Source organism: Athene noctua, chromosome 3, assembly GCF_965140245.1.
Source record: "Athene noctua chromosome 3, bAthNoc1.hap1.1, whole genome shotgun sequence".
Taxonomy (NCBI): Eukaryota; Metazoa; Chordata; class Aves; order Strigiformes; family Strigidae; genus Athene; species Athene noctua.
Genome location: NC_134039.1, coordinates 67,671,415 through 67,693,901, shown reverse-complemented (window position 1 = coordinate 67,693,901; position 22,487 = coordinate 67,671,415).

Below are 22,487 nucleotides of genomic sequence, written 5' to 3'. Positions count from 1 at the left end.
GCTTACTACTGGATTGCAACTTAAGCCCTACATGGTTAAAATCTTTGACAAGGTGCAGTTGCAGCTGTATATATAAACTCTATGAATTTGCTGGGATTTCTCATGTGCTTAAATCCTTTTTTGAAGTGAAGCTTTAGCCTATTAGAAAAGTCAACTATCTGAAGCTTTGAACTTTTGAAAAGAAACTCTGTAATCTCTTTATGTTGTTACACACTTGATCTGATAGAGGATTTACAAAGGAAAAGTGTGGATCCTACATTACACTGGAACAGAATCTGTGATTTTTGCTATCTCCTCCAAAAAGCACAGCAAAAAGACAAATTCTTTACAACACTTTCATGCTCTACCAGGAGAGCTATGGACCAACATGCCAAAATTAACCTGAACACAGACAGAAGGTGAATTATATAATCTCTACCAATATATACATACTTGGTCAACTATCAGAAGTACGTTATGTACTCACATGAAAAATCTTCCTTTCTTCCTTCCTTTCTTTCTTCCTTCCTTTCTTTCTTTTGATACATCAACTCATGCAGTCTGCAATTACTTTATTATTTTAAATATATATTCTGAAGGCCACTGTGACCATCTGTTGAAACTAAACAGGAGAGGCTTAAATTGTAAGTGTTCATTAGCTTATTAACATATTAGTTAGCTTATATATGCTATTAGTGTATTTCCTAGGCATATACCAAAAGAGAAATTATGTCTTTGACAGTGCATTGCAGCACCAAGATAACAGGCTCTTCATCAGTCAATGTTTCTTAGCATCCCGTAAAACGAGACATGCTGAAAGAATGACTTCATTGCACTAATTTTAGCCAGCATCTTGCACAGGCTAAAATATAGACACAATCTTACCTCCTTCAAGGAAGCTAGTGCTTTATATTCCTTTTCTTCAACTTCTGCATTTTGGGCAAACAAGTAAAGAGTCCTTGAAGACTTTTTGTACCTCTAAGTCGTACACACTCATGCTTCAAAGTGACATAAAATGTGATTGCTATTTTTATTTGTCTCTTCTGGGTAGTGTGCTTCATTCCTCAGTACAGGTGAGTACAGGTGCGTGCTGCAGAGTGCAGGGAAGCCAAACTTTCACTACCACTGGATTTTTTCATGACCTCTCCAGCCATTCTTCAATGACCTTAAAAAAAGCAGAGGGAACCATTTCCCCATATACAGAGGCTTTTTACTTTCTCTTGGCCTACCTATAAACCATTTCACACCAACTCGTTCTATTTTTCCCTTTACAGTTTCACCAGTGCCAATATCCTTGCTGCCTTGCTGTAGTAATACCAATACTAGAGCATTCCAATAAATCAGCATTTTTTTATTATTTGCTGTATTAAAAGGATTTTTTTTCTCTGTCTGTGCATTTTATTATAGTTTCTGAGTCTTTAAAATATAATTGGATAACATTTCCAAGTAGTTCTCTGTACACAATGTAGTGGGAATCCCCGTATATTAGGAATTTACAGAAACAATACTGAGCAGAATATTTTAGCAGAAAAGCACAAAAGGTCATGCTCCTCAAGGAGTAGAAAAGGATCCTTCATAGTAAAGATGTGTATAATCCTAATTCCGTTCCATTTTCTGGATTGTTTGCTGTCCTAACTCCCTTTCTGAGCTGAAGCAAGTAGTACCCACCACAGATGATATAAATAGTTTATTTGAAAACTAGTTTCCCTCTCACTGCCAGTATTATGACAATAGTTCCTTGAGGACCTCACTGTGCTCTGCTGCATGTAAGTATGTTAATTCTTAAGCCAAATTTAATAAACAAAATTAATAAACAAAAAGCAGTTAAAAGGTAGGAAAAGAGTATATTATGTTGAAGATGAGAAGATGAGGCACAGGTTAATTACCAGCAAGCCAGACTCTCACCAGGACTGAAGGAGTGCTTAAGAAATACCAGTCTCCTCCATTCCATTGTAGCATGCAGCATGTAGCATGCCTGAAACAGAAAGTCAACTTTAATCTTGCTTCTCAGATGAAATGGAGAGACCCTACCTAATCGAATATTTCTGTGTATACCAATTTCCCTTATATTTGTTCTAATGCATGTAAAAACGTGCGTGTTCACAGTGGGAGTCAAAACATGACTACTCCAGCTTCACTAGGAAAACCAAGACACAGACTGAAAACATAAAAAATTGTGCCATCAGTGTACTTCATGTACCCATATATTGCATTAGTTAACTGTAAGCGTTTGGTATCTGAGTAGCATTGCTGAGAGGAAAGGAACTATTCTCTATAGATGTGGAACTGAAGCAGAGATAGATGAAGTAATCTGATCAAGTTCAAAAAACTCCAATTTAATAAACAAATGCACTGATGTACAGGCTTAATTTTAAACTTATATATCATCACTGAAAAAATGGCTTATATTTGATCAATCAAGAGCAATTATCTACCTTAGTGCCATTTAGATGGACATTGAGATGTCATTTCTGGAAGAAAGAAAAGTAAAAAATAATCATGCCATTATAAAACAGATTGACTTTGTTAATCTTTAATAAAAATGTTCATATTCTTTCATGTGACATTCCCTGTCTCTTACAGTTTTTTACTCAGTTTGTTAAAGTGATGTTTGATTTGGATTTTTTTCTCCAAGACTATATATGGTTGTGTGTTGTCCTTTGTTTCTGTAATTTTATGTTTTCTTAAGTCCTAAAGTTGGAGCCTCTGAATGAAAAGAACGTCAAACCTCAAACAGAAACTCAGTTAGATCCATTAAATATCATCTTCTTGAAACTGAAATCATGATAAATTATTGATCTTATCTGACCTAAGTAAAAATATCCAATAAATCAGCCCAAGCAAACTAGAAATTTGGTGTTCATGCTCCTTAAAACAAACATACCAGGAAACTCTCACAAAGTTCCAGGTAGGGTCAGTGAAGTTCTGCACTCAGTTCTGCTTATGAGGCTTTTGTATACTTCATACTATATATTGCCTGAGTTAGTTCTTTATTCTCAGCATCCTACAGCAACAGATTGCATAAAGAGAAAATAAAACCTTCCCAAATGATCAAAAATTATTTTATGTTTATGCTATAATGATACTGATTTGCTTAATTTCTTTTAACTGAAGTTTAAACACCTCCATAAAAGATAAGGATATTGTTGCTACCATAACTCTATTCAGCCTGGAGGGTTACCACTATTGACTGCAAAACCCAGCTATTCTTACTTATAGCTAAATCACTGGCATTTAATTATTAGGGAAACTTTTTCTTTCACCACAGACTTTATGTAGAATGAGATCTCCCAGGGCTTTGGTTTATAACTCATGGAAATACAAAATATGCTTTGCAGACTGATTCAAATACAATCCATGACTTACAAAACGTATTACTGTTTAACAATAAGTAATGTGATGAAAAAGATAAAATAATGTTCTCTAACCAATAGCAGTGAATTACCAGATGAGGAAGCAGTGATATATGAATCCCCCTTAATCTCATCGAAAACTACAACTTGATAGAGAAGGATTACATGACACAAACACATTCTCTGACATTTACTTCTGGTTTATCAGGAAATATTTGCCCCTCTTACACAATAAGAGTTGAACCAACCTGGAGCTAAACAAGAAATGAGAGAATAAGAATAGTTCCTTTAAGGTCACGGTCAACACAGACGTCAAAAGAAGAACATAACATAAATGGTTTAATTTAAACTTCTGAGGGCACTGAGACATGTTGCTGCTTTAAGGGCTGCATTGCCTACAGAGGTACCAAATGCATAAAATCTTTAATGGTGCTTACTGAGATTCACAAGTGTAATAAAGTAAATCAATCAAATACTTTTGTAGCAGTAAAACTACAGAAGGCCATTATTGGGGGGGGAGGGGTGGTAATATTTCAGATAGCTACTCCAGAGAAATCTTATAAGTGTTGTAACCCTCACCATTCAAATGTAAAGGTAACTGATAAAAAACTGTATTTCACATTTTCCATGCACTTGCATCATTTATATTTTAGAACTGTTCGCTATTTTATCCTTAATTAATTTAACAGCTAGTAGTTTTTATAACAGCTATAGTAAAAGATTGTTATTCTCATTATTCTGCTTGCTGGCATGAATAAGAAAATTAAGATGTTACATGTAAAATAATCCATTGTTAGGGGTAACTCTTCAGCTTAGAATTGATGAGTCCCATGCTTAGATTTAACCATTATATTTAATAACCTCATGGGGAAGGATGGAGAAAGAAATACCCATGAGAACAAGTATAATTTTCAATTGCCAGAAAAATCTAAATTGAGGTTCACCCTACATGCATTGTGGGAAATAACAGGAAATAAAGCTTCTTGCATGATTTATCAATATGCCCAAGAGAATGCAGAAAAAAGCTTCCAATTATCTCATGTAGTCTCAATTAAATAATTATTTAAGTTATGTAAGGTTGTGAATGGTCTTTTCTCTGTTTCCAATATAGCAGAAAATAATTTATCTATAAATTTAGATAGTTTATTTGAAAAGTACTTTTTAAAAATGATTAACCAGATTCATAGCTAGTCAGGTAACACTGATGAAGAATTTATTTATTGATTATAATAAATCTTGTCTTTTAAATCCCTTTTATATATTTGCCCAACTTTGAACAGTTGTACATTCCCAGAATATTAATAACTGTTCTTGCTATTACTTAGAAAGACAAAGATAAAATTACAATGTTATATTGTGTCATTTCTAATTCCAACATGTCAGAAATACATCATCATGGACTTCATACTGCTTGATTATTAATCAATGAATGGCAGAACTCCTGTTGATTACAGTGCCCTAGAAAATGGAACACAGGATGCAATTCAAGAGCTTTAAACATATTCCCAGTTTAAAGTGTCTTTCTATGCATATGTATTCATTTCTGTTTAAAAACAGAGGGAAAAAAAAATCAATAAAAAGTACAGAACAGATCATCTATTAATGCTACCACCATGTTTGTGAGCTATGTCTTTTTCTGACCTTGCCTGTAGAATTGGTCTGAGTATTCACACCAGTGTCAGATGGTATAACAAGAGACTTACTGTAAACAAGGGGATGTCTAATTGGGTAGAGTCTTGGTAAATCTGAGATCCAGATAGTGTGTCACTTCTTATATGTTATCTTGGGTCTCTGCAATCCCTACTATAAGATCCTCTAGTGGATGTCTGCTGTTCTATGCATAACATCTGGAATGAAGAAACCTTTTCTCTGTTGGCTCTCAGGCACTACTGTAATGTGAATAGCAACAACATACTACAGATGAGGTATCAGGGGTGCTGGGGAGGCATTTAATGCCTGTGGAAGTAAAGTACCACATCATCTAAATCAATGTTTTCACTGAAGTCAAATCTGATTTTAAAAAATACATTATGTAATGTGTGATGTATGCCTATTTTCATAGAACAGGGCAGTGCCAAGGCAGGAATAACACAGAATCAAGTACAGTAGCAGTACAGTAAGTACTTTGTGCCAGCATATAAAAGCATTTAACAGCAGCTATATAGTCATAACCACAGTGGCACCAAAAAGCCAGTCTGCATTTTCCATAACTGTGTACCCGAAACCATGATCACCTTTAAAGAAACTAATTGCAGCTCTATAATAACTAACCTATCCAGGGCACATGAAACTCAGGTAAAGAGTTAATCATTATAAGAGATTCTGCTTGCAACTGCAGCTGAAGCTATATTAAATGCCATTACCACATCTGAAAAAAAAAATAAAAGGAGTATTTTCATTGTAAATTAATGATGATCTATTCTTGATGCATCTAAAATTGCCATGACAATCAAGGAAGCAGTCATGGCCACCTAGCTATAATGATAGGTGAGTGATTAAGGCACTCTGAACACTCCTCTGCCAGGAGAAAGAGACCTGGCTTCAGTCAACAGTCAATCTACCTATAAATGTGATCTGAAAATGGGTCTTCCAAATGTGAGAAGAATGTGCTCCATACTATTAACTGAACTTAAGAGTCAGGTACATGTCCTGTGGGAAGGCAGATCAGATTGGGTACCTCTAGGTAGGAGCGTGTAATTAAATAGCAGAGAAATGCTGAGGGATGCAGTTTAAGCCACATAGCCATACCCCAGGATTTCACAATGGCTAGCTACATTGTACTGTGTATTTTTAGCTACTGAACTTCAATTCTTCTGCATTGAATGGTGAACCCAAAACAAAAACCTGCTTTCCAGTAAACTGCGGGCTTCCTACAATTCTTTGCATTATACTAATAAATCTTCATGTGTGTCTGACACTCTCTAAAGAGAAGCTCACTACAAGTGAGCTCTTAGTGTTAAAAAAAAAAAATTACTTTGGGCTCATTTGAAACAAGGCAAATTCATCACGTACTGAATTATGGAGAAAAAGATTCTTTTTTTCCACAACATATTTTCAAAGCCAGAATACCCACTTGTACTCGCTTTGGCGAGGATAGAGTTAATTTTCTTCATCGTAGCTCATATGGTGCTAAGTTTTGAATTTGTGGCCAGAACACTGACCTTGATATCTGCATGGCTGTTTCACATTTTCTCACTCCTCTCCGAGAGCTGCTGCACAGCTGGTTTTACCCTTTCTTAAACACGTTATCACAGAGGCGCCACCAGCATCACTGATGGGCTCAGCTTCGGCTGATGGCGGTGGGTCTGTTTTGGAGCCAGCTGGAACCATCTGTGTCTGTCACAGGGCAGCCCCATCCTCCCCTCACAGAGGCCACCCTGCAGCCCCCACTGCCAGTGCCTGGCACCCAGGAAGCACACTTCCCTATGTAAATTTATCAATTAGGAGTCCTTGGTTTCATCATATTACCCACACAGTAAAAGCCAAGAATGCTATTAAATACCACTGTGATGCAAGACTGTTCACTAGTTAAGTGATAATTTTTCAGCTTTCTTAAAATGAGTCTAATCCCAAATTTCATGGATACAAACTAAAATTGAAGAGCTAAAATTCAGTCCATATATGAATTCATATCTAATATTTTAATGATAGTATTAATCAAAAAAGTTTTATCTTTTTGATGAAGCACTGATAAACACACTTTTAAAAGTGATTGTATAGAAAAAAATAAATTTTTAAGGAAGTATTTAATCCAACTTCATACCCTGTGATCCTCTTGAATAATATCTGAGATTTCATTTTTGATACAGCAGCTGTCTCACAAATAGGCACGATGGCTTTCAGAAGAGCCACAAATGACTGACACATGTTATCACAGATGCTCGTATTCACAAACTACCTTCTTCACCAAACAAAACAGAATGTAGCCCTCTGTCTCTAAAATGCTGAACTTTTATCTGGATGGCTTTCAGGAGACTCAATTAGAATAGAAAGATATTGGAGACCACCCAATTCATATACTATCAATCAGGTTAAAGAAGAAGGGAAAACAAATCAGAATATAAAATCAGCCCCATGGAGTTGGGCTAGACAGGTTCTTAAAATTGACACAAAAATCTAGTCATATTCAAAGACAAAAAGCATTTTCAAGTTACACTCATGCAAGCAAGTTTATCTTTTTTACTACATTTCTCTGCTTTGAGCATATTAAAGTAAAATATTTTCACACTTGTTGAACACTGACCAGATGCTGATATCCTTATTCACCCATGCGATACAGACTTGTGTTCTAAAAGAGTTCCCACCAGCACTGGGATTCATGGACAAAATTACTTGTGTCCTGATTTGAGTGAGTGGCAGGGTCTTTTTGGTAGCAGGGGAGGGGGCTACAGCGGTGGCCCCTTGTAAGAAGCTTCTTGAAGCTCCCCCAGCTCCAAGTCAGACCCACTTTTGCACCAAGACTGAGCCAATTAGCCGTGCCTCTGCAATAACTTACTTAAGGGGAATCTGGGAGGAGTTGCGGGAATTGTGAAAAGAACATTTGTGTGAACTCCGAGGTCAGTGGAAGAAAGGAGGAGAAGGGGGAGAGGTGCAATGGAGCAGAGACTCCCCTGTATCCCACGGTGAGATGGCAGGACCGCCCCCCACTGACACCAGTGGGGGTCTATGGTGGAGCAGATACCGATTTTCGACCTGTGAGGACCCCACGCCGACCCAGGTGACTGCACCCGAAGAAGGCCGGGACCCTCTGGGAAGAAGCTCCTGCTGTTGTAGTTCAGCGCTGGGAGGATTACAACACGTGGGGGTGACCCACGCACCCATGGGAATGACTCCTGTTGGAGCTGGTTTGTGGAGGGCTCTCCTGTGAGAGGGGGACCACGCTGGAACAGGGGAGGAATGCCACAAGTTCCCCTCCCCAAGGTGGAAGAAGCAGCAGGACTGACCGCACCCCCATTCCCTGACCTCTGCGCCATTAGAGGGGAGGAGGTAGAGAGATCGGGAGCAAAGCTGAGCCGGGGAAGAAGGGAGGGATGGGGGAAGGTGTTTTCAGGATCTGGTAGTGATTCTCACAGTCCTACTCTGTCTGTTACATGTTGTTGTTGTTGTTAGTGTCTGTATTAAATTTATGGGTTTTTTTTTTCTTCCCCTAACAACTCTGGTTTTTGTCTGTACCTTAAAGAATTAGTTCATCCCTCCTCGTCCTTGTCTCAGGTTTCTGGGTCTTTTGCTTCACTCCTCCTCAGCACTGGCAGGGGATGAGGGGAGTGAGCAGCTGTGTGGTGCTCAGTTGCCCTCTGAGCTCAAACCACAACAGTTGGGTTGTGTGGGTATCAAAATCCATCCTGTAAATGTCCTTAACCTCTTTTTTTGTTCTTTTTAATTTTGCCACTTAAGAGAAAAAAATCATAAGCACACCTTTCATTCAAGTTATGCTAAAGATAGCATGCTATCTCAAAGAGAGATGGGAGAGTTAAAACAGTTCCATATAGAAAAGCTTATTCAAAACAGAATTTTAAAAGCCCCATTTTCTCATAATAGTAAGCAAGTAATCTTTATTTGTATCATTCTGTATCCAAAAAGGTATGTGTATGTGTCAATTTACCTTGTGGTATGAGCTCCTTATGTGAAAGTGATAGGGATGTGCATAATAAAATATAAGAAATACAGGCAGATGAGAAGAGTATTTTTAAATACCTCTTTTTCTCTAACCCTGATACGAAGTGGACTTTAGCAAGCAGCAGGTGTTTTCTTATCTTTCCAGGATAATCTGTAAATTGCTTGCATTTTGTATCTGTCAGCTTTTCCATGACTCACTCAGTGTCTGTTGCTATTTCATATACTCTGGGGGTCTTCAGTGTGGTTCAGTCTCTTGACAGCTACTGCAACCTCTTCTCATCACTTCTACTTTAACAGTTTTCAAAAACATGGAAGTCAGACCTTTTATTTAAACACAATTCCCTTCAGGAGATTTAATATTTTTTTCTTAGGAAAATTAGAAATTTTACTGGCAAAATCTAGTGCATCATTTTAGTTTGGAGTTTGAGTATGCTTTTATGTTGCGAAACTATTATAACTTTCAAACTGAAGGTGTTTTTTTCTTCTAGCAAAAGGTACAACACAAGACTAGGAGCACAGCAGTGCAAAGTACTCATATGTGTTGGGATGCTGAAGAGTAAGCGAAGGATTACAGTCCCTTGCAGGGGAGAAGAGACTTGCATGTAAATTGACATCTTTGTGTCACAACAGGTCCCGGTTAGAAGTGCCCAGATTCAATGCTTCCTGATCAAGGAAGCCCTGAGCCACTTGACCTAACACCAACCCTAACACAGGGTATGATTATATGTCATTTACATCCTAGGCCAGTTTGTTTCAGTTTCTTGCTCTCCAGAGATACCATCCCTTCCACTCCTGAAATCTTACCCCTGACCTGCTTTGTCCCACTGGCCTTTCACACTCCCCAGCCTAGAGCCACCTTTCTTCATCCTCTTTCAGACCAAAATGTCTCTCATACTAGTGTTAGCTCCTTCACTTTCACCAGACCAGTCTATGCACCCTATCTCAAAACCTTCACATTTCTTACTTCCACGCCAAATTCTCTCATTCAATTTTTTGTTAATTCTTTAAAAGTTTAATTTAATGTTGTAGTCTAATTCAAAATGGAGATGTAGGATAGAAATATGCATGTGTGCGTGCGCACGCACGAGGGAATCATGGACACTTTTTCTGGATGCAGAAAAGAGAAGACATCAATCAGCCTTCCTATGAGAAATGACTGACTTTCAGGTTTCACAGGGTTCATGCTGATTATTTGCTACTCAATAACATCACTATTTACAATGAAGTAACACCTGATGGCAAAGCTTTGGAAGGGAGGTGACAATGTTTTACTATAATGCAAGGATCAGCTGACTCACAAATAGATCATGGGAGCCTAAACTATTGCAAAATCACTTTCTCCTGTAGAGAATGCCTTGGCTTCAATAGGGGTATAAAAAAAAAAAAAAGGAAAAACAAAGAACAACAACAAAACAAAAACCCAAGCCACCTGGCTTAAGCAGAAATAAAGAAAAATGTATGTAAACTGTTCAATCATGTATGAGTATCTTTTTTTGAAACTTTCCTGGTTACACAACATCTATATTTCTTTGAAAAAATCATAAAAAGCTTACAAAGGAAAAATTAATAGAGTTTGAAGTGTTAGTGTTGAGCAAATATATCCTTCTCAATTTTGAATTCTGAGATGAGACATTATGCTATAGATTTTCTTTGCATACTCCAAATTGAAACATAACTACTTCCTGAAAGGACACATTGTAAGGTTAATTACAATGAGATGTCTTGGCTTTTCATTGAAAGAAAAATTCTTGTAACATTTTAATCTCTTTTAACTCTTTCTTTTTCACAGAAAAATGTAAATCATCCACTTAAAAGTCTTATTTATGTTTTTATATGGTATCTTTTCTCTAAGAATTATTAAAAACTATTTTAATAACCAAGTGGTTTTATTAGACCTGGATTGAAGTCAAAATTATTAACTATTCATAATCATATTTTTTAATAAAATGACTGACAATATTATAGCAAATCAATGCAGAAAAGAAGAAATATTTTCACAAAGTTTATCCCTTTTAAAAAGTATTAATGTGCAACTTTCCACAAACTCTTTCTATTGCTTCAAACAATCATACCACAAGCAAAAATATTCTAATATCTAAATAATTTTGCTATAATAAACTGCAGTATACGGATGGCAAGGTTAGACTAAACATCCAGCTAAACATTCTTAATGTTAATCATTCACCCATATAACAGTTTATTTCTAATAATAAAATCTACATTGTTCACTGACATGATTTACAAGATCTGCAGGAGCAAATGGTTGAGAGCATATTACTTGAGTATCTGAAGTGTTATGTCTGTTACTGTGAATAAGTTTGTCTGTTTTGGCCATAATGTATGCCATTAAATAATGACAAAACCTAAAACTGGAAATAGTTTTGAAGTATGTGGGATTGATTATAAACACATGATATTTGATTATTAATTTAAATTTTATTGGCTACAGAAGATTAATGGCCTTAGCCAACAAAGCCAAATACTATAGGTATTAATGCAGGAGACTTCCATTTACAATCAGAAAATCTGCATCTGCCTGTATCATTCAGCCAGCAACAGACAATATGGAGTTGGGTGTCAAGGGGTAGCAAATTATTTTGAAAACTGAGTGCCCACTCTGATAAATGGATAGCTGTTCTATTGGAGGAAAAGCAGTATTTTCTCTTCCTTCTCCAGTCCATTTCCAGTCTTATTCCTCTTTCAGTATGAACTGGGCTATTCCTTCCTTTCAGTCTATTAGCCCTAGTTCAGTTTTTATGTTTTAGTTTTGGACACCATTCTGACTCCATTTGAGATGAAAGCCAGCAGAATAGGTACACTCTGTCATTTTTGCTGCAGAGACCAGAGCAAGGATGGTTCAGTTAGCAGGTCATTAGCCTGCTCTGCTATGAACTCTTATCTAAAGCCATATCAAGATTACAGCACTAATATGCTTTTCTGCCTAGTCACCCTGGTAGGGTGGTTGCCCAGACTGAAGGAACTCTTGTAGCATATCACTCTTCTCTTCCAGCCCTTATGCTGGTTTTTCTTTCCTATGTGTCTGTTTTACCAATTATTATGCCAAGCATAAAGATGAACCAATAACCAGATTGTATTTGATACAAAAGGGTCAGTACATGGGTGAGAGCACAAGTCAGTCAAGTTATACAAAATTGACATCAATCCCACTGACCCCAACAACAACACCACATGACCAACAAGGGGTGCAATAAATGGTGAAACACAGTCTCCCATAGAAGAGATGGGAGACAACCGAGTCAAAAACCAAACACATCAGACCAAGGAAGCCACACACTGAATCTCTACACAGCCCACGTTTACAAAAGCCAGACCTGACTGGAGCCCAGTCCCAGGGAGGCAGGAGGTCCTTCCCCAACAGGGAACTCTGCACAGGGCACCCACCTCACACACAGACACTGCCCCTTCTGCCAGGGGTCCCAGCTTTTATCCCTCAGTGGGACACCTGACCTTTGCTTACTGAATGCAGACACCTGGGGCTCCTTTACCTCATGGCTCTCCCTGCCAGGCCGGCCGCTCCCTGGAGGGAAGCCTAAAGGCAAACTCACCCCCCCTTTGGGAAGGGCTGTGGGAGTCACCCATATGTCAACCTTAATTTGGGGCTTGGGGTTGAAACCCCGGCATTTCAGTGGCATAGCAGGATGTAAGAGCAGTGACGTGTGGGGCTCTGCACCTGTACCCCGAAAGGAGCTCCTGAGGGGAACTCATCCGGGAAAGCCAGTTCTTCCTAGACTTCTGCAGATCCTCAGGCATAAATATGGCTTTGTTCCTGGCTGACTTTGAAGTATATGTGTTATATCTAGAACTAGCTACATCCCCTAGATCTTCAGTGTGAAAGGACACTTTAGAACATCCAGGTGGAAAGAAAAAATCTAAGGATACATAGCAAGTATGATGTTGTGTGTGATTCAATTTAGATTGAATAATAGATATTCTTATTTCAAATTTCAACCTTTGCAAACACATATATGATTTCTGCAAGTGATTTTTTCATGCACATTTTTCTAATAATTTAAGATGAATTTGTAGATTAGGGTGGATTAACTAAAGTAATTTTAAAAGTATCTTCATACATTTTTGTGTGTATTCCCAAAAGAAAAATGCCCTGAAGCATTAATGCTTTAGTGTATAATGTTTGTTGATAATTTTTCAGAACACAGGTTGCCACTGGCAAATTATTTCTATTACTTCTTAAGTAAGTAATTAGTAGAGGTACTTTTTAGATGAACTTTTCATTCCAATGTCCTACAGTCTTTAAAAAAGCATGAAATTGTTTCTCACATTTCATATTTTTCAAGGGGAAGATCCTCTCCAAATCAGGTGTTCATTCGAGTATCCAAGTGTTAGGATACTTATCACCATAAGATCATGAATCTTGTAAGTAGCTGTCTCCACAGCTAATCTTCGGTATTTTTCTTCATTAAATAACAGGACTAATTAAATTATGCAGAGGGATCAAATCATGCAAATATATTACTTTGTACTTAATTCTGATTTGTGGTTCTAGCTGTTCCACTGTGTTCCTCACTGACGTGCTTTACAGTTTTGTGTGTCCTCAACACAGCAAAGATTTTCCTGGCACCATCACCAGCTTTTCAAACCTCACTCTTAATTTTTGACAAAGATTTCTTCTTTGAATAAATTCAGTATGCAGCAGGATGAAGTTATTATGTTGGTTTTAAGTTTGTCATGTTGTTTCATTTTTGTAAACAAAATATTTGCATGACTATTTGATTAAAGTTCTAAATGGAATTTCTTACACTGAATTGTTTTCCCAATCTCTTGTAAATCATCTGAATATCTAACATAAGTTACTGGAAAGTTCACCTTTCCTTTTTAAGAATATAAGACAAAGTCATCTCGGGCTCTCATCTGCTTTCAGAGAAATGATCAAATGTTTTTCAGATGACAAGCAGAGATATCAATGGAAAGTAATTATAATTCACATTTTTAAAATTATTAAAATATTATTTAAAATACTATTTAAAATACCGGATAATTATTTTTTATTTCTAAGGAACCCTTTCATTTTTCTCCTTTGCTGAAACAAAAGCTAGCAGAAACAGCAATGGTGCTGTAATTTATAACCACGGCTGGGTCATTAGGCAAAAACATTGCCTTGATGAATTCTTACAGGCAGTGAAGTAGTCCCCAATTACTCCTAGAATGTGTTTTATTTCACCTAAATGAGCAGATTTTTTAAAAAAGTCCACTACTACTTTTTTTTTTTTCCTGAACATTAAGCATCTGGTTATGGAAGCAGTTGAGACATCAGTGCCTTGCAAATGGTGCAACTGGTCATCTAGAACACATTCAGGTAAGAGGTATCTATTTACATATGCTCGTGGAGATTAAAATCTTTGTCTACTAGAGTCCAGATTTAGCATTTTAATTGCACAATTGAATCATGGACACAACAGCATTTCTTAAACAGACTACTTTTGAAAAGCTACAAAATGTTCAAAAGACCAAATTCACAACTGATGTCATTGGTTTGTTTGTTTGTTTTTTTTTTTCCCCAGAGAATTATATTAGAACAAATCTGGTCTAGTTATATTAAAGTGTTATACTACATGCAGCGGATGTTCCCCTAATAAATAATTTTTATACTATTGGACATCAATTTTTGAGTAAAAAATATCGCCAGAAACAAAAGGAGCAAAATTCCTCAGCAAAATTGTTTTTCATTTCATCAAAGGTTCAAACCCTCTGTTATAAACGGATTTTTTGTTATATCATGTGATATCATTAGAGGATTCTCTTGGAACAGAATTGTTGAGTTAGGTACTCTTGGAATAGCCTGCTAACTTTGTGCACCAATGAAATTATAAAGCCTTGTAAGACATGAATAATAGGTATGTTCTATTTCTACACAAATACTTTTAGCTGAAGAAAAATTTACTTCTCTGTGTGACTTGACTCAATATAAATAAATTGTACTCCAGTAAGTTGTGAGTATCTGCAGTCCTCATGATTTATTCCTATACTTTACTAGAATCTTTTTTTAATCTCTAATGTCTATTAAAATAACTGAGACTTAGTTCATTCCCCTAAGAACTCTGTGTAAAGGGATGTACCAACAAGAAATGAAAAAGCCTTGGCAAGAGAAGCTGGTATATATCTTAATCCTCTAGCTCCTGCACAGGGAACTGTAAATACTCAGGAATGTTCATGTGATCAAAAACCGACTGGGCAGGCCAGGACATAGCCTTGAGGTAAAGCAAGACTTGTAGCATCTCATTATCTATATCACAAGAAAATAATAATGTCTTTTTGAAACCATTTGAGACTTGAGGTCTTGGATCCAGCTGCCATTACCAAGCAAGAATAGTTCAGCTTATGCTCTGCTGACAGAGAGCAAAAGAAGTTTGGTAGACAGAGAAAACGTGAAGGCAAAGGACCATCACAGGGGTGCCCTGGCCTCCTGATAGCTTTAAGAGTTCAGAGTTCTTAGAGGCAGTCCCTGTAACTGTTCTTCAGCAGAACAAACCTTTCACTTTTTGAAGGAATGAAAGGAAGAAAAGCATCCCGATTTGCAGGAATAGTTCCCACTTTTGCATTATTGTCTCTTTTCCTCATAATAGGGAAGATCCATCCTCACATTTCCCAAATACCTCAAACCTGAAAAAAAGATAATCACTAAAGTCATTGTCTCATATTTCCATGATCATAAGGGAAAATTTTAGTGGTGCATGATGCATTTCAAGCTATACAATATAGCAACTCTACGTTCCTAAATCCATTACTTCGTCCAAAGGGCTGCTTAGCTCTTCTATGGTGGATGAGTGCATTTAGAGATTTTAGGTATATTCATTATGATTTGAAACCACAGAAATTGCACAATTGTAGTCAACTTTAAAACAGGAAAAATTGGACCAATTATTTAATATGTAGCTATATGTTTAGCTGCTTAGAAAAGTCTGCTGTGGAATGTAATTCACTGAAATGCTGAGAGAGTGGGAATAAATGACACAGCATAGATAGAATTAATATTGCAAAACAGATGTTCAACAAGTCTCTGTCTAGTTTTGGGTTTTGCAGTAACAATCAAGAATTCACAACTGATATGCAGATTTTTCTATAACAGAATCCTACTTGTGCATAAAATAACTCTTTAATGTACTTTTTACTCAACAACATCGTTATATATTAACAGATAGATGAATCATCTCATTGCTGCTCATTGTTTGGCATCATTTTTTGGGTTATACTCCAAGTTGTATGTCAGATAATATATGAAGAAAATTCTCATTCTAATATTCCTGCAAAAACTGCTTTAGGTTTTAGTCCAAATAAAATCCAATGGATTTACCTGGACTAGTTGCAATAGAGCTTTTGGGTTTGTCTGATCTTAAGCTAGTGCAAGAGTAGACAAGTTAGCCTTTAATTTGCTTCAGATAATCATAGTCAATTCATCTGTAAGTATTGGCAATCCCACAGGAGGTAGTTTTCATTCTTAAGACCTCAAAGAAAGGGATAAATGGAATATGAAAGGAGTATGTAACACAATGTGGGATGCTCTGGCTTCTAACAAAAGAAGAAAGAATCAAACTTCTCATTCCCCCCAAATCTGCGCTAACCAGAAACCCTGTAATGTGAAGTAAGAAACACCCACACACATTAGTATAACCATAGTTAAGTCTTAATGGGAGATAGAGACCCTCCGGAGCAAATAAAAGGGAAAGAATTACAGCCTAGCAACCAGACCAGTTCATTGACTCCCACTGCTGAACAAACGCAGGCTAAAATAAGTGTGTTTCTGTCAATCTCTCTTAAAGTAACGGTTCTTTAATAAGCAATAATATCCTCTGACTACTAGTAACATACGAGTCTGTCTCAAGATGGTTTATCAACAATCCAACAGTGCCATCTATCAGATTTCATTAGAATTAGATTTTTCCATATGGCAACATGAACATGTCATTTTTTAATGCTAAAATATTGAAGAATTTGAACTACAGAAAGTGTACAAAATACTAAACACTGATCATTCACACATTAATGCCTGCAGAGTTCTAGCTAATCATAAAGTTATCAGGATGGAGGGAGGGGAAAAAAAAGGAAGAAAAAAACCCCAAGATTAACTTCCTTTAAAACATGCTACATCTGTTTATTAGAAAGCATCAGTTAAATTCTTTTTTCAGCAAATTGGGTACTTTTTCTTGTGATTGTCAAATGATTTCCTGGAGTTCGAAGTTTGAAATCCTCTCTGAAACTTACCATCTAGCAGTCTTACAAATACAGTCTGTATCATCTAAAATAATTAAATAAAAGGCAGCTCCATGAACACTTTTTTTTTTATTATTAGTATATGAAAAATATGTCTTCTCATCTCCTGAAAATCAGCAGACAGGATAAAGTTATCCTGCCATAAAACTCCCAAAACAAACATAGAATGCAATTAGAACTTTAGAAGTACAAGACAGCTATGTCGTACTTGACTTTCAATTTAACAAGTAAGTTTTAGTTTCTTCTTCCTTCAGTGAATAAAACTACATTATGTAAATTTAAAGTAATTTAAATAAAGAAAATGTACAGGTGAGTCAGAGGACAGGCAATACTCCCAACACATAAGGCTCAGGTAGGGTGAGGTAGATGTCACATGTAAAATTAAATAAAATTTTTCCATTGTTCCTTCTTAAAATACATCAGGGAATGGTTCAGTGGTACTTTTCAGAAGTCAAGTGGATCTGCTTTCTAATTAACCAAGACCTGGAACTGACCTATTGTCACTGTGTAGTAGAAAACATAAAAGAGGGTAAAAATTCCCAGTTTAATAAATACATAAATTCTACAGTGCTCAAGGGAAAAGTAGCTGGATTACAGGCCTCTTGACTATACCTATACAAGTTGCAACTAGTTGGAACTATACAGTACTGCACGAGGATGGTCCTTTTCCCAGATCAGTAAGAAGTAGAAATCTATCACAAACAGATATGCAGATGTAAGTCCTTCTGTGAAGAAGCAGGACCGAAAATTAAATGTTTCCTGTCTTGAATTTATGTGATGAGTATTATGCCAGCCCACAGCTATCAGTGAGCAAATCAGATTAAATACTACTGGACAAGTTATATGAAATTCATTACATAAATTATTCAGTAATATTTTTCTTATTTTTACCAAATTATAGAGATAGTAGAACAATTAGTAAATTATTCAGAGAGAGATGAATATCTCTTCCAGTCCGTTGGCACTAAAACATTCTAGATTGTATGCAGAATATTATATTCATTAGAAAAATATCCAAAGTTCTTTGTAAATAAAACTAACATCTTAAAGTTTTGATGAATCATGTATATTTAAATGACAGTATTATAAAGAAAATTCTTGCAACTCTAATTGTCAAGATTATCAGAACAGAAATCATTCTTTTAAAATGAGCAGGAAAATTAATTCTGTCATTAAATAATTAATTATGTCTTCTTTTCTTTTCTGGACAATCTTAGTAGGAAGATCTGTCTTGAATAGTCTACTGACTGGCCTTAACTTGGACACCTAATTTTTAGACGTCTAGTACTGGGTGAGACAAATTTCGTCAGGTACTTTGGAACCACTGAGATGCACAAACTTATAGTTAAATCAATAGCCTTCATTATGAACAATCCAATAGTATCTTAAAAATCCATACAAAGTGAGTTTTTCGAAAATCCTCCGCATTGGCCTAGCTCTGCCCCCATTAAAGTCAATGGGAGTTTTTTCACTGACCTATGGAGTACTAAAGCAGAAAGAGGGAATTCTGAAGCAACTGACACGGCAAACTTGGCTCAGGACCAAGTATTTCAAAAAGTCTTACCCTAAACTTAAACATGTCCTTAGCTATTTCCATGCATTTACAAACTATGAAAGGGAGTTGCATAGGTAAAACTACTTTGGATACGTATGTTTACTTTGAAAGTATTGAGAGAGATCTAAGCTAAATAAGAAAGCAGTGGCTTATTTATCCCCAATAACACCACCTATTCAAGAAATTGTTTGTTAGAACAAGTCTTAAAATGTTTCTTAACACTGTCTTTCATTATTTTAGCTGATATTAGAGCTTAAATCTTGCAGACTAAGTTTAGGCAATACATGTGTATTTTTTAACTGTAATGCTAGTTTAACACCACCATGAGCCTGTATTCAGAGCAGATAGGACTATACCAATTGCCTCTGTGCAGATTGTTCCTACCAGGGCAACACTATTGTATCTGAGATGAAGGACAGTGGGGTCACAAAAGGTACTGTTAGATCCAGCAAGAACATTTTGATCAGAAGCATTTTCTGCTACAGCTGGAAATGTTCAAGAACCCTGCCATATATTATTGTCATTTCTACCATATTCTATCATACGATATGTTCTCTCATAATGAGCATGAATTCTGTCATCTTTGGGGAGATCACAACATGGGCATTCAAACTCTACCCTTACAGTTCCTCTATTCAAATTTAGCCTAATAGGCATGTATCTAGCTACAATATATAATCAGAAATTGACCTTCTGTGTTAGCCTGCCTTCAGCAAAAAAAAAAAACCTGTTCTGCAGTAGCAGTCGATAACAAGAGAGTAGAATGATCTAAACGAAAAATTCCTCTGCAAATGCAAATATGCAACTACTACAGTTCTAGCACAGTGTAGCAGTCCCCTGTTTATAACCAAACACATTGACATTCAATAAACAGTGCTGCATAAAATTTCATCTCCCTATGGGGAAAATTTAAACTTATTTTATTATTCCTTTGGAATATTTTAAATGAGAGAAAAATGAAGATAAACTGCAGTTGACCCTAGGCATTATAAATGTCATTAAGGCTCTCGCTCTGTTAGGCCCATCTGTTGCTTTTCAGGCCAGCTATTCATTAACCTTATTAGCACCAGCCCCTATAGCCTTGAGTTGACATTTCCCTGGTTAATATGAAAAGCCCATTTCCTAGCACACATGAAGGGGCTGATTAAAAAATTTGTTTGAATTGTCTAATAGATGCAGTAGGATAGAGAAATGACCGATCTGTTTTTCCAAATCCAACACAAAATTCCTTTCTGTGGGCTTTTAGGGGACTGCAGTGTTCTTATCTATTAATATATAGCTTTGCACAGCTACTGTCCTAATCAAATCAGCAGAAAATCAGTCTTCTTGGCATGAGTAATAATCTCTATCTGTTGCAGCAATATAAATCCAACTGGTATACTATCAGATTTTGTACTAGATTTACTGATGAGCCGAAAAAACAACAGCAAATGTGTTCATTCAACTGATATACCCAGCAGCTTAAAATGATGTGAATACATAAACTGTTTATCATGTTTAACCCATTGATATGAAGTCACAGTAAGGTGAATTGTTCGGTATTTAATCCCAGTGCTTCTTCAAGCTGGGCATTCATGCAATTTTTTACTCCCACAGAGAATATTGTGAGCAATTTAATTTGCAGAATGAATTTAGAGGAAGTGTTTTTCTCTCTTCTTTTTAGATTAGGCATTGGAAGCATAAACAAAATTCCATATATTTCTAAATCTGCACACACTAAAACAAATGTTTCAGAAAGCAAACAATATGAATTCCTTCCATGTTTTCGATCTGGTGGCAACAGCTGATATTATTTCACACACTAAAAAGAAATGTTGAACTCTTTTTTTTGTCTAGAGGTTGTTTTCAACCTTTTCTGAGAAGCCTAAGAGTGAAAGTAAATGAACTAATGGACTAAACTAGACAGGAACAGTTCAGCAGCCTTTCTCAGCATTCCTTTGGCTCCTCTGATTCTTCCTGTATCTGTGGCAATACAAGGTAATTTCCAGATAATTTTTTCCCATAAGTGGAATGTCAGGATAATTTATAGAGGTGCCCTATTGTTCCCGGCTGGTTTATTTAGTTAGGAGTGAGCCTTTTAGGATTTTAAGGTTAAAATTAAGATTGTCCTTCCTAAAAACACCCAATTCAGCAATTCAACAATGCAATTAATTAAAAATAAGATCTGACCTACAGAAACGACTACAATTGCTGTAGGTAGAAGGTGCTGGAAAACATACAGCTGCCCAAATGTCTTTTACTTCAAGGATGCATTCATCAAGTATTCTACTTCTGTTAATCATTGTGTGTCTTTTCTTGTGCAGTTATCTATCTCTACCATACCTGTTCTAAGCTTGTGTAAGACACAGCCTCTCATTTCACTTTTGAGTCTTTTTCAACCATCAGCCCGTCATTAATTGCTATTAGAAAAAAAATCATAAATTATATAGATCTTATCCAGAACAAGTGAAATCACTGGAAAGACTTGCAGAATCTTTGCATCATTTTGGAATATACAGAGTTCACTGAGTGTCTTGCATGAGAGCATGTGTTGTCTGTGTACTCGTCCTCCTGTTGTTATCACTGGGATAATCTCTCTTAGCTCAGTGTCATTATTTATACACACCTGAGGACTGGGCCTACACCTTTACTCCGTCACAGTAATGCTGATAGTTAGAAGCAATACGTAACCAAAATGTCAAGTCACAGGAGCTATTTAAAAATAAGGAAAAGCAGTTTCTATGGGCATTTCTACCAATAATGGTAAAATTCTTCATCTTTAATTCTTAAAGATGAAGTTTGTTTGATAAGCACCTCAAAGATTGGACACCTATCTGAAAGTTATTGACTAAAAAAGCTGAATGACTTGCATCAGCTCAGTTTAGCTGGGAAGTTTAAGAAAATAATCTGTTTCTTGAGGCGTGGCTAATAGATACAACAGAGGACACTCAAAGATAATCATTAAGTATAAGGTCTGAAAAAGAAAAAGAAGAAAAATAACTAAATTTCTTCAGACCTCAGAAACATATTTACTTCAGATTTGATTTAGGAAATAGGTTAAGAAATGGATTAGTTCATTTTATTTATGTCATCACTTTTAGTTGTTAATACTATTTTAGTTGTTAATCTTGAAAAAAACCTACATCATGTTAAAAAACTTGTTTAGCATTTCAGTGAGACATAGAGGGAGATGAAAAGAACAGTTTCTGTCTGCTCCTCTGCCTTCATTCCTCTGCAATGTGCTGAGCTGCAAGCTGAAGCTCTGTAATAGAAAAACTTTCCCAGTTTTGGTGCAATGGAAGTTTTCACAAGTGCTTCAACTCCTAGAGAAGCAAAACTGAAGATAACTATGTAAGCTCCCTCATCCTAACAGAACAGCACATTACCCAGCAATCACGAAGCAGCCTTTATGTGAGATTTCATATAAAAATATATGGTACCAAAAAAAGAAATTTCACACCTAGGAAGCTACTGCCTTTTTTTTCCGAGTAATTATTTCTTTTTTCCCTGCATATGCAACTCTTCCAGCTTATGTGGCTGTGACAGTACATTTATCAGTTTGCTGGCTTGAAGTTTGTGCTTTCCCTTAACTTGCACAATGCTACCTCACAATTCAGTTCCTAATTCAAAACAAGATTTCTTTTACAAAGCCCTGTACATACAGAAGAAAAGGCTCTGTGCCTTATCCTTTATAACTGAACAAAGATAAAATGTAGAAAGTGAGAAAAAGAGACATTCTTATTCCCAGTTTTAGATGA